Here is a 10,182-nt window from a genome sequence, read left to right as displayed (position 1 = left end):
CATTCATTAGGGTGTGGCCGTCACAGCACAAAGTGCGGACTAATGATTCTCGATGGAGTGTATTTGTTTTCTGTGATAAATTTATTTTTTAAGGTGAATAAAAGCTTTTATCGTTCAATTACTAAGTGAATACAAAGTGGCCGATCTATATCTGTCGTTTGACAATGCTGTAAGATATTATCGGGCACCTTATTGTTAGACCTACTTTACAAACACAAATGGTTTCTTTATTAGTAACTTCTCATCTAATCAATTCTTACAAAACGTAATTTCATAAGCTTGGACGTGATTAGGCTTTACTGTCACTTTATATTAATATTATGTTGATATCATTAGATTTAAATAAAATAATGTTTGAGATACATTATGGACTGTTTTCGATTTTGCAAATTCAATCAACTCACGTTTACAAACTGCAATATAGACCCTAGGTTTTACAACTTGGAGCAATTTTAAGGAAATATTTATTGCACCGTCCCTAAAGCATCTGTGTCTATTTCTATCTCAATTACGTGCCAACGTGTGACTGAGATGGGGGACTATTAAGCGTGGCCCTAACAGGCCTTGATGGACCATTAGTGGCACCAGTTATAGTGAATGTGCGCCTTACAAATTAGTGGGTAGAACACTAAGCAAAGAGCTATTACTTAATTTATTTAAGGACTCGCCATTTGGTTCATTTATTTTATGGATGCATTTGGTCTAAAGAAGAAAAGAAAATACCAACAATGAAGTTTGTACAGTCAACTGTATATCAAGCTAAACTTTCGGCGTTTCATTTCGTTGCAGTCACGATTTTAAAACAAGAATGTTAAAAACATTTCTTCTCGAAAAGTAAATATCTAATATTATTTGGACGGTTGATTTTAAAATTGTAGCATGCTTTTAGATCGAAATATTAACCATTTAGGGTCGATATCACTTGACTTACTTGACTTATGATCCTATGTCCCCTAGATGGGGCAGAGGGCGTCCACAACAGTCCTCCATCTCGTTCGGTCTTGAGCTTCTCGCTTGATCTCGCTCCAGGTCTTGCCGATCTTCTTCGCCTCGTCCGCTACAGTGCGCCGCCAAGTTTGCCTGGGTCGACCACGTTTGCGTTTTCCGATAGGGTCGATATCACAATCGCCATTTATTTATCTGTTTTTATTTAGTTTTTTTAATATACAATTTATCTAACATAAATATCACGAAACAAACAATATAAAACATACCAACCGATTTGAGAACCTTCTCCTTTTGTTGAACTTGGTTAAAAAGGAAGCAGTGTCCCACTGGGTATTAAATCTCAAAAACGCTAAAAGGCTCTCCGGAACAAATAAGCTAAGTGAAAATCAAGTTCCGAAGAAGGCCACTAACGGTAAAACTTTCACTGCTAAAGCACTGAAACAACCAGCCGTTTTAAGCGGAGCTAAATTTTTAACCGCTCGCTCCGCTCTCCGCTAGTTTTGTTAGGTCGGTATGTAAAACTTTCGTCTTAATCTTCAGTGGAACATTAAAATCGGTATGGAAATATTTTCCGAGCTACTTAAGCTGTTAGCCGATTCCTTTTATTTGGTGTGAAGCTGAAATTGAACGAGAATTTTAATTACAGATACTTTGTGAGCTAACAGCATTGGTGATTGAAGAATTTGCTTCTACTTTGTTAAAAGTACTACGATAGTGTTTACATAATTTGTCGTTTAATATTATATTTATTTTATTCAAAAGGTAATTCAGAAACGCAATGGCAATATTATGCTGCCCAGTATCTTAAATTAATATTGTAAGCCCCATGCAATATCCCCCGGACATTGTGTCAAACTTTTTTTTATAGTTAAAACAATTACTAACCGATCAAGTTCAGTATTTGACTGAATGTAAATGAAATTCTTCTTCTTTTTGTCAGTTATTACTATTATTATTATAACGATGGTGATGTTTTTTAAAAGCCTTTTTCCAAAAATAAGTGAGTTTTATGAAAATCATTTATTTCTGTGTTATGTACTGGCTAATATAGCAACTTAATATCAATATTCATGTCACTTAAAATCTTTTGAGCTATAAATAAGTATCTATTATCGAAAATTAATTCCAGAAATATTCCAGTCGAATATAATTTTCATTTTCCGGGAAACCTCCATTAAAATTAGTTCTCCAAAATCTCCAGTGTAGCAATTTTCATCAATAGAAAGCCGCCTAAAAATTCAATTACTGATCCAATAAAGATGTCAAACATCAACATGAGGGGAGCTCGATAGGCGTGGAGGCATTTTTAAGAGGAACATTTTTCGGAAGTTATGAGCCAAACTTTTTTTATTCCCCCCAAACACAAAAAATAAGTCAACTTTTCCTGTGAACGACAAAATCGTGAAAGTATACTTTCAATATTAAGTAATAATTTATCATCTTCAGATTTTTCACACAATGGATTTGTCACACACGTAAGACGGTTCCTAATTAATTAGAAATAAGATTTTTATAATGGTTTTTATTCTTAATGTCGAATAATTATTGTGTGTCGTAATTTCAAAACATTAAGTTCGCTTTAGCTGTTTTACAGCAATCATTCTAGTATGATAGATCTCTGGGCAACGGTGAAGGTGTTGGACTGGCTGACTCGAGAACCGAGGAACGCTGGTGCGAACCCCACTGGGCTGGAGTAGGTATTGTGGTGAACTCGCTCGTAATATACCTAGGCTTAGCACGGGGGCTAAACGAGACTTTTTTTTTATCCACAACGAGGAAGCTCTTGGCCTGTATCTCACCTGATGGTAAGTGACGATCAGTACCTCTAGTAGGAAAAACTTTCGAGTTCGTTTCGTTGCGTATTCAAAGTGTCATCGAAAAATTTTGTATGAAAAATTAAACAGCGCCCCCTATATTATAGCCGCCCTAGGGGGCGCTGTTTAATTTTTCATACAAAATTTTTCGATGACACTTTGAATACGCAACGAAACGAACTCGAAAGTTTTTCCTACTAGAGGTACAGGCCGAAGGTGGAAGCGAGCTTCACTCGGAATCCTCAACCACGGAGGAACTAAAGCCTGGTCCGTGAGCACGTAGAATTTTGTCCTATGACCCCAAGCTACCCATCCTTATCGCTCGCGCGTAATTATGTTGCTGTCGCGATCACTGCAGGCGCCCGTCGCACAGTCGCGACAGCAATATAATTACGCACGAGCAATAAGGATGGGTAGCTTGGGGTCATTGGACAAAATTCTACGTGCTCACGGACCAGGCTTTAGCTATCATACCTCTATTGACTATTTAGTGCAATACAAATTGCTGATATTCTAAAGAACTTCTACGCTATTCTTCTACGTTTACATCCGTTCCAAACCTATGAGGAAAATACTCTGTATTCTTCGATCGCGTCAATGTTGCGGCTCGCTTACCTCTGAATGTTGCGCAATTAGCTCAGTATTGTTTCGCTCGCTTTTATCGCTTTCGAGCTGTTAAGTTTTATTGGCGAGCGCTTGTCGGGCAGTTCTTTATGTTGTTGTTTATGATCACAGTTACACGCGCACTTGAAACTTGATTTATGTTAAGTCATGCAGCGCATAACTGCGAAACTACTCGAGTATGTGCGGATTGGTTTCACTTTCATAGAGGAGAGAGTTTGTTACAATTTTGCTTCTATGAACAGGCTCGTAATATTGAAACGAAAGAAAAATTCATGTCCAGTTTTTGGACTAGCTTTGTCTAGTAAAACGAAGCCAAATTTAATTAGAGTAGGCGCACACCGTTGATTTTTAGTTGGCCGATAGTTGTGCCCGATTTTAAATTGTATGAAGAATCGGCCAAATCGAATCGGCGTAGTGTGCGCACTCCCATACATGCCCATACTGATCAACTGCCCGACTAAACTATCGGCCGACGAAAAATCAACGTTGTGCGCCCACTCTTAGTCTTACATTATAATTGATACTTACCTATTGTGCTCCTTTTGTTCGGCAAACGTCTCCCCTGATTAGGTACTTTAATGTTCTTGTCCAGGATCTACGTCCGCACTTCCTCCTACGGTCTCTTAAAATCTCTTGGTTCTGACGTAATTATGGCACTTAAAAAGTTCAACAAGACTTTATGACCCAAAAAGACCACTCATAAACTCATCAGCATCCTCATCGCGAGAACAAAACCACGATTTTTTACTGCCGATAAAAAATCATGACTTAATATAAAATTAGATTTTATACTTATTATTTCCCGAAAAGTCTTGTCTGCTGTTTAATTGGGCAGACTGTCCGATAACAGTCACCGGACATCCGGCCCGTCCGGGTCCTGTCCGGGACACTCCAAATTTTATTACGAAAAAGAAAAACCCTTAAAAACGTCAGGAATCTTGTTATAGGTTCAAAGGTGCCTGCCTTATTGAATCAACTGGTACTTTGTGGAAAAGGCCCCGTGAATGGGGAATTCAGTCGTGGGATAAAATCATTTTTAAATAAGAGCATGATGGCAACTGAGCTCTTTAAATAGGGACTTCATTGTGGGGTAATGGGGTAATGTAACTCGGTAAGGGTAAATATAAATAGAGTTAGCTCTAGCCCTAAAATAAATTTATAGAGATTCGGTATTAGGTTCGTGGGAGTATTAAATTGCCTAGACAGAAAATTTTCCAGCTTCTTAGTATTTTTCATAGAAATTCTACTATTAAATATCGTAAATACCGTTTGACATTTGATATCTTTGAAAGTAAAGCGACGAGTTATTGGTATTAAAACTTTTCAACCGACTTCAAAAAAGGAGGAGGTTATCAATTCGACCCGTATGTTTTTTTTTATTTAAATATTCTTCAAATCTCTTTCATTTTTCAGTAATGATGTTTCTTATATTTTTGGGAAGAAAAAGTAAATCAAGTCTATCACTAGCGTCTAAAGGATTTCCAAGTATTTCAACAATTTCTACCCTCCATTTAGATTACATCAATTTGAAAACAGTTTGAAAAGTGTAAAGGAAATTACCTGCGCGTATTTAAATGAACTTTTAATGAAACAAACTTTTCGGACATTTTAACAGTTTTATACTTGTTCAGTTTAACATAGAAGTTCTTTTACTTCTTCCAATTATGCTGCAAAAATAGAGTTAGCAAATAAGTATTTTGATTTCGTGACTTCATTCAATTATAAAAACGAGATTTTATGAAAAAAAAAAGTACAATTCCAAAGAAAATAAAACTATTCGTAACAACTATTATATTGTTATTTATAACAATTACAAAGATCTACAGTCTTAAATCTCAACACATCATTAAAACTTACGTCCATAGCTTCTGCCATCAACTTGACGGATAAAGTAGTCCCAATACGTCAAAGCACAGTTTATTCAATACAAAGTTCAGATCCATGTCGTCCTCATCAAACTAAATAGCCTGTCTAAGGCAGGCGCAAACCTATTTCTAAGTCGCGGGCTGTCGGCTTCGGGACGCAATCTGGATCAAATTAGCCTCTCGATAGTTTAAGTGACTCTTATCGCATTCGTAGCCTCGTAGCACAATACAGTTTAGCTACGTTCACTCGTAGCTCGTAGCCTCGTAGCACAATACAGTTTAGCTACGTTCATTCGTGGCTTGTAGCCTCGTAGCACGATACAGTTTAGCTACGTTCACTCACAGCTTGTAGCCTCGTAGCAAAATAAAGTTTATATATAGATCGTTTCTTCCACGAAGACGCACCCCACCAATCTTCCGCGTATGTTTGAGTGTTATCGGTACACGACAAAATTATCCATGAGTGTATTTGCATATTACAATAATGACGCTCGGATTGCTCGGATTAAACTCAAGCTCCCCGCGCTTTCCCAAGATCAAAAATTGGTGGGGTGCGTCTTCGTGGATGAAACGATCTAAATCTACGTTCACTCGTAGCTTGTAGCCTCGTAGCACGATACATCTTAGTTACGTTCACTCGTAGCCTGTAGCCTCGTAGCTCGTTGCACAATACGGCTTAGCTACGTCCACTTGTAGCTTGTAGCCTCGTAGCACAATAGGTACAGTTTAGCCACGTTCACTCGTAGCTTTTAGCCTCGTAGCACAATACAGTTCAGCTACGTTCAACCGTAGTTTGTAGCCTCGTAGCACGATACAGTTCAGCTACGTTCACCCGTAGTTTGTAGCCTCGTAGCACAATACAGTTTAGCTACGTCCACTCGTAGCTTCTTTGTAGCGAGATTGTAGTTGGTAGTGCTATGGGAAATCATTTTTTTTGGAACTCTTCTTATAAGGGATTTGTTTGGGCCAGTGCTTAGTAGAAGCAGTGCAAGAAACTCTAATACTTGGTCTACATTGCTTATCATCTACCTCTTAAAGCTCTTTTTCATTAAATAAATTAAAAGGGTTAATGCTTGTTGCGTGTTGTTTTTGGATCCATTCTCTTACAAAATGATTTCAAATAAAATTATATCGTTGTTTTTTTACTAATTTTGAGTTAATGTAAATAATTTTATTCTATTGGGAAAATGTACATAACACATATTTGTTTGTGACTTGTTTGAAGCGAGATTGTTAATAGCGCGACGAGAAATCATTTTATTTGCAGACTTAAATCACAATGGGATATGACGTTGAATCTTAGTTTACTTGCACCAAGCTGCAGCACAGACGAGTAATATTTTACTCGTTGGCTTGTAATACAATAGAGCTTAGCAACGTTTAGCCGTAGTCGCTACGAGTACATTCGTAGCATAATATGCTCAACAATGCTACGGGAAAGTTTTTATTTAACGTTTCGTTGTACAAAATATTTTAAGTATGTTTTGTCGTAGTCTATTTGTAGCACGTTAATGGTGTACAGGAGTTATTGAAGCTGAAAGTTTACTGTTGGAATTAAAACAAGCTTCAGTTCTTGAAATGTTCAGTTTATTTAAAAGCTGTAACGGTAAATTGACGTTAGCGTCATTTCAGTTACCTATTTGCTCAATATTAAAGTAAAATATCGTTCAATTAATTTAACGGGAACCATTCGAGGGCAATAATTTATTTTCATTTGCATTTTCCGACGAAAATTCAAATTTTATTAAATTAAAATCCGACTCCAAAGATGAATGTTATACTGAATTCATTAACATTACTAGATAGTATTACTAGTAACTTCAGGTAAGTAAAGAATATTTAGAAGTTACTAATTACAAAAAATAAACAAGTAATACAAACATTATGATCATAGACAACAACGCTGATGAAATTAAACAAAGCTTAATTTGAAGACTTTATAATCTTGTAAAATATATGAGAACATTCTGTCAACGCGACAAGGACGAGAGTGCCCATAGACAATATTAGTAAGGAGTTTCTCTTATGCGTCCATAAATCCAACAAACGCGCTGTATTGCGTAGTTTTTCTAACAATGAACTTGCTAATACACTTGTTTTACAATAAATGCAACGAAACAGGAACAGGCAGGAAAGGCAACGACAAGCCGTGGCTACTCACCGCTTCCTGCGAGCATATTTTATGTTCCTGTAAATACTTAGTTTGAATGGAGTAGCCTGTTTACAGTTTACTGGGTAAATATTTGTGGAACAGTTGTAGAACTTTTAACCTTTGACAGGACAGGGATCATTCGTAAAGCTGTAGCGGAGAGTGAAGATTAATAGAATTTTCGGTAATGCTATTTGAATGAGGACTGTCGTTTTCATACTTTAGTGTTATGACCACTTGACTGACGAGTGACAGGACCTACAGTGGCGCCATCCTGGTGAGTGTAAATTCGATAGTTTTTCTACCTTTAGCATCCACCAGTTGGACTCAGTCTTAGCCACTAGCAAGTGATCTGACTTTACAATGGCACCAGCTGGTGTCAAATCATGAAAAACTCATTAAAATTCATTTATTTTTGCAAAAGGCTTTTAAAAACCACTTTTACACGTCCCAGTTTTGTTGACGTATCTGAAATTTAATTTGAAATAATGCCTGAAGGTACCAACTGTGTAGTAGAGAGCCTCAGATTCAAACTAACCGTAAAATTCAAAACAACTAAGTTGACTATACTAAAGGTTTATTTAAAATTAATTTCAACACTCTAAAATCTAAGCGAATTGCGAACATAGTATGCGGAGCTGCGCGTTATTAAAGTTATGGCCCCTTGTCCAGCAAATTGATGCTTTGACAGCTATTATAGAGCTGAAAGCTGCATAGAAGTGGCGGCGGACCATTCATGTCGTTAATTTATAATTTCTATACCGGCAAAGTGCTTGAATGGGGCATTCAAAAGGTTTTGTTTTATTTTTGAACTCTAGAGATGTGCCTCGGCCGCGCACATAACCGCATGAGTAGATGTAACCTAAACAGAGTGAAAAGGAACTATGATAAAATGAGATAAAAGATTACAAGATATCACAGGCCTGATATGTTTTTTATCACAAAGTATTGATATTTATTGAGGGTTGATTGAACAAGTCACTGGAAAATTTTGGCAATTAAAAGAAAAATGTGTATTATACAGTACATAATATTATATAAGAAATTTCCCATATCTATTTTAAGCATGATTTTTAACCTTAACACATAAATAATTAATAATTATTAACACCTAAAATTATTAGTATCAAATTAAAACAAAAACAAATTGCCTACCTACTTAGCAGATAATGTAGGTAAAGCACATTCTCCAATGACTAAAGTGGGTATTACAACACTCTGAACGTTGAACAATTTATCACTGAGAAGTCGGTTTCACTAAATCCATAGAGTGACAGTTCTCTGCAAATCCATAGACATCAACACGCCTGGTTCCATAGACACCGCTGATGTATGTTGCCTGAATAACTTATCTTCATTAAATACGAACAATGCTATCGTGTTAAATTGAAGATCAAAGAAATCACTTTTAATCTTCAATTTAACACGGAGCTGTAAATGTTTGTTGCTTTATGATAGCAACTATTACATACTGCTTTATGCATAATCATAAAGGTAGCAGGAAAGCGCTGGACGCAGGCTGCTACCAACCGGGTAACATGGAAAGCATTGGGGGAGGCCAATGTTCAGCAGTGGGCGTCCTATGACTGAGATGATGATGATGATATTGATGATGATGATGATGACATAGGTACTATTACTGCTTGCGGAAATTAGGCTACCGATGCTTCGTTTTTTAGGGTGGATGGGTAACGAACGAATATTGAAAGTATATTTTCTCTAACGCGATCTAACGGGCTAGCAACGGCATCTCTTAGTGACGATAGAAATTTCTTCCATAACTCCATAAAGGAACTCATAAAATCAATTACTCAATTCATTATTTCAATATTGCAAATTAAATTAATTTCCTTAACCGTGTCAAAGAGCAGGGCGGCACCCACGCGTGTTCCAATCAACCGTATATTGAGAGATCCGGAGGAATTTACTTGCAATTACTTACACTAATTTATATTACGCGTACAATACAATAATGTCTAATAATCCCCAATTATGCCTCAAAGTTGGATGCCGTACACAATCAAAGATAATAATTTCAAGCGACGATTATCTGGAGGGCGCCGGCCGGCCCTCGAGGACGGAGGCTCGAGGACGCGTTTAATTAACGGATCCCTACAGGTCCTCAGTCCTCACGCAGATTTAATTGGAGAAAATCTGTTGCTATCTTAAGTGAGGCGCGGCCGTAGTGACCATGACTCGGATCGGATCTATTTACGACCCAATTAATTTTAATTAGTGAATTAATGACGAATGACAATTCTATGACACTCCTGCCAGCGTGGGTGTCTTTACAAATCTAGGTTTTACTGATGACGAATTTTTGGTACAGTATCAAAATTAAATTGAAAATCAATTAAGAATATTGGGTGACTTAAACCGAGAACTGATGTTATTTTATATGGCAGACAGTGGTGACTGAGTTTGTCTCGAAGCGCTGGTAGGGTAAAAAGATTATGAGACATGTAGAGGCTCCTTATGAGCAAAATGACGATTTGTAAGAACTATTTATTAGTCTAAACAAATAAAGAAATTTTGACTTTTGACTTTGACTTTGACTTATGGGACGTCTGTTCCAAATAACGTTTAGTTTAACTATTCAAAATTAAAAACAATAACATTTTCCTTTTTGTAATATTTAAGCTAGTCATTATCTACTACAGAAAATGTGCAAAATATCGTCTTTTTATTTATCAAGAAGAAAAAAGGATAAAATTGGTGTGTTTCTGAATTTTATGCCAAACATTGTCAAGATTTAATTCTCAAAAGCCCAGTAAATAAAAAG

The sequence above is a fragment of the Ostrinia furnacalis genome, unplaced genomic scaffold, assembly GCF_004193835.3.
Source record: "Ostrinia furnacalis isolate ACB-3 unplaced genomic scaffold, ASM419383v2 OfSCF7524, whole genome shotgun sequence".
In the NCBI taxonomy this organism is placed as follows: domain Eukaryota; kingdom Metazoa; phylum Arthropoda; class Insecta; order Lepidoptera; family Crambidae; genus Ostrinia; species Ostrinia furnacalis.
The sequence above is the reverse complement of the archived record's forward strand: the minus strand, read 5'-3'. Positions refer to the sequence as shown.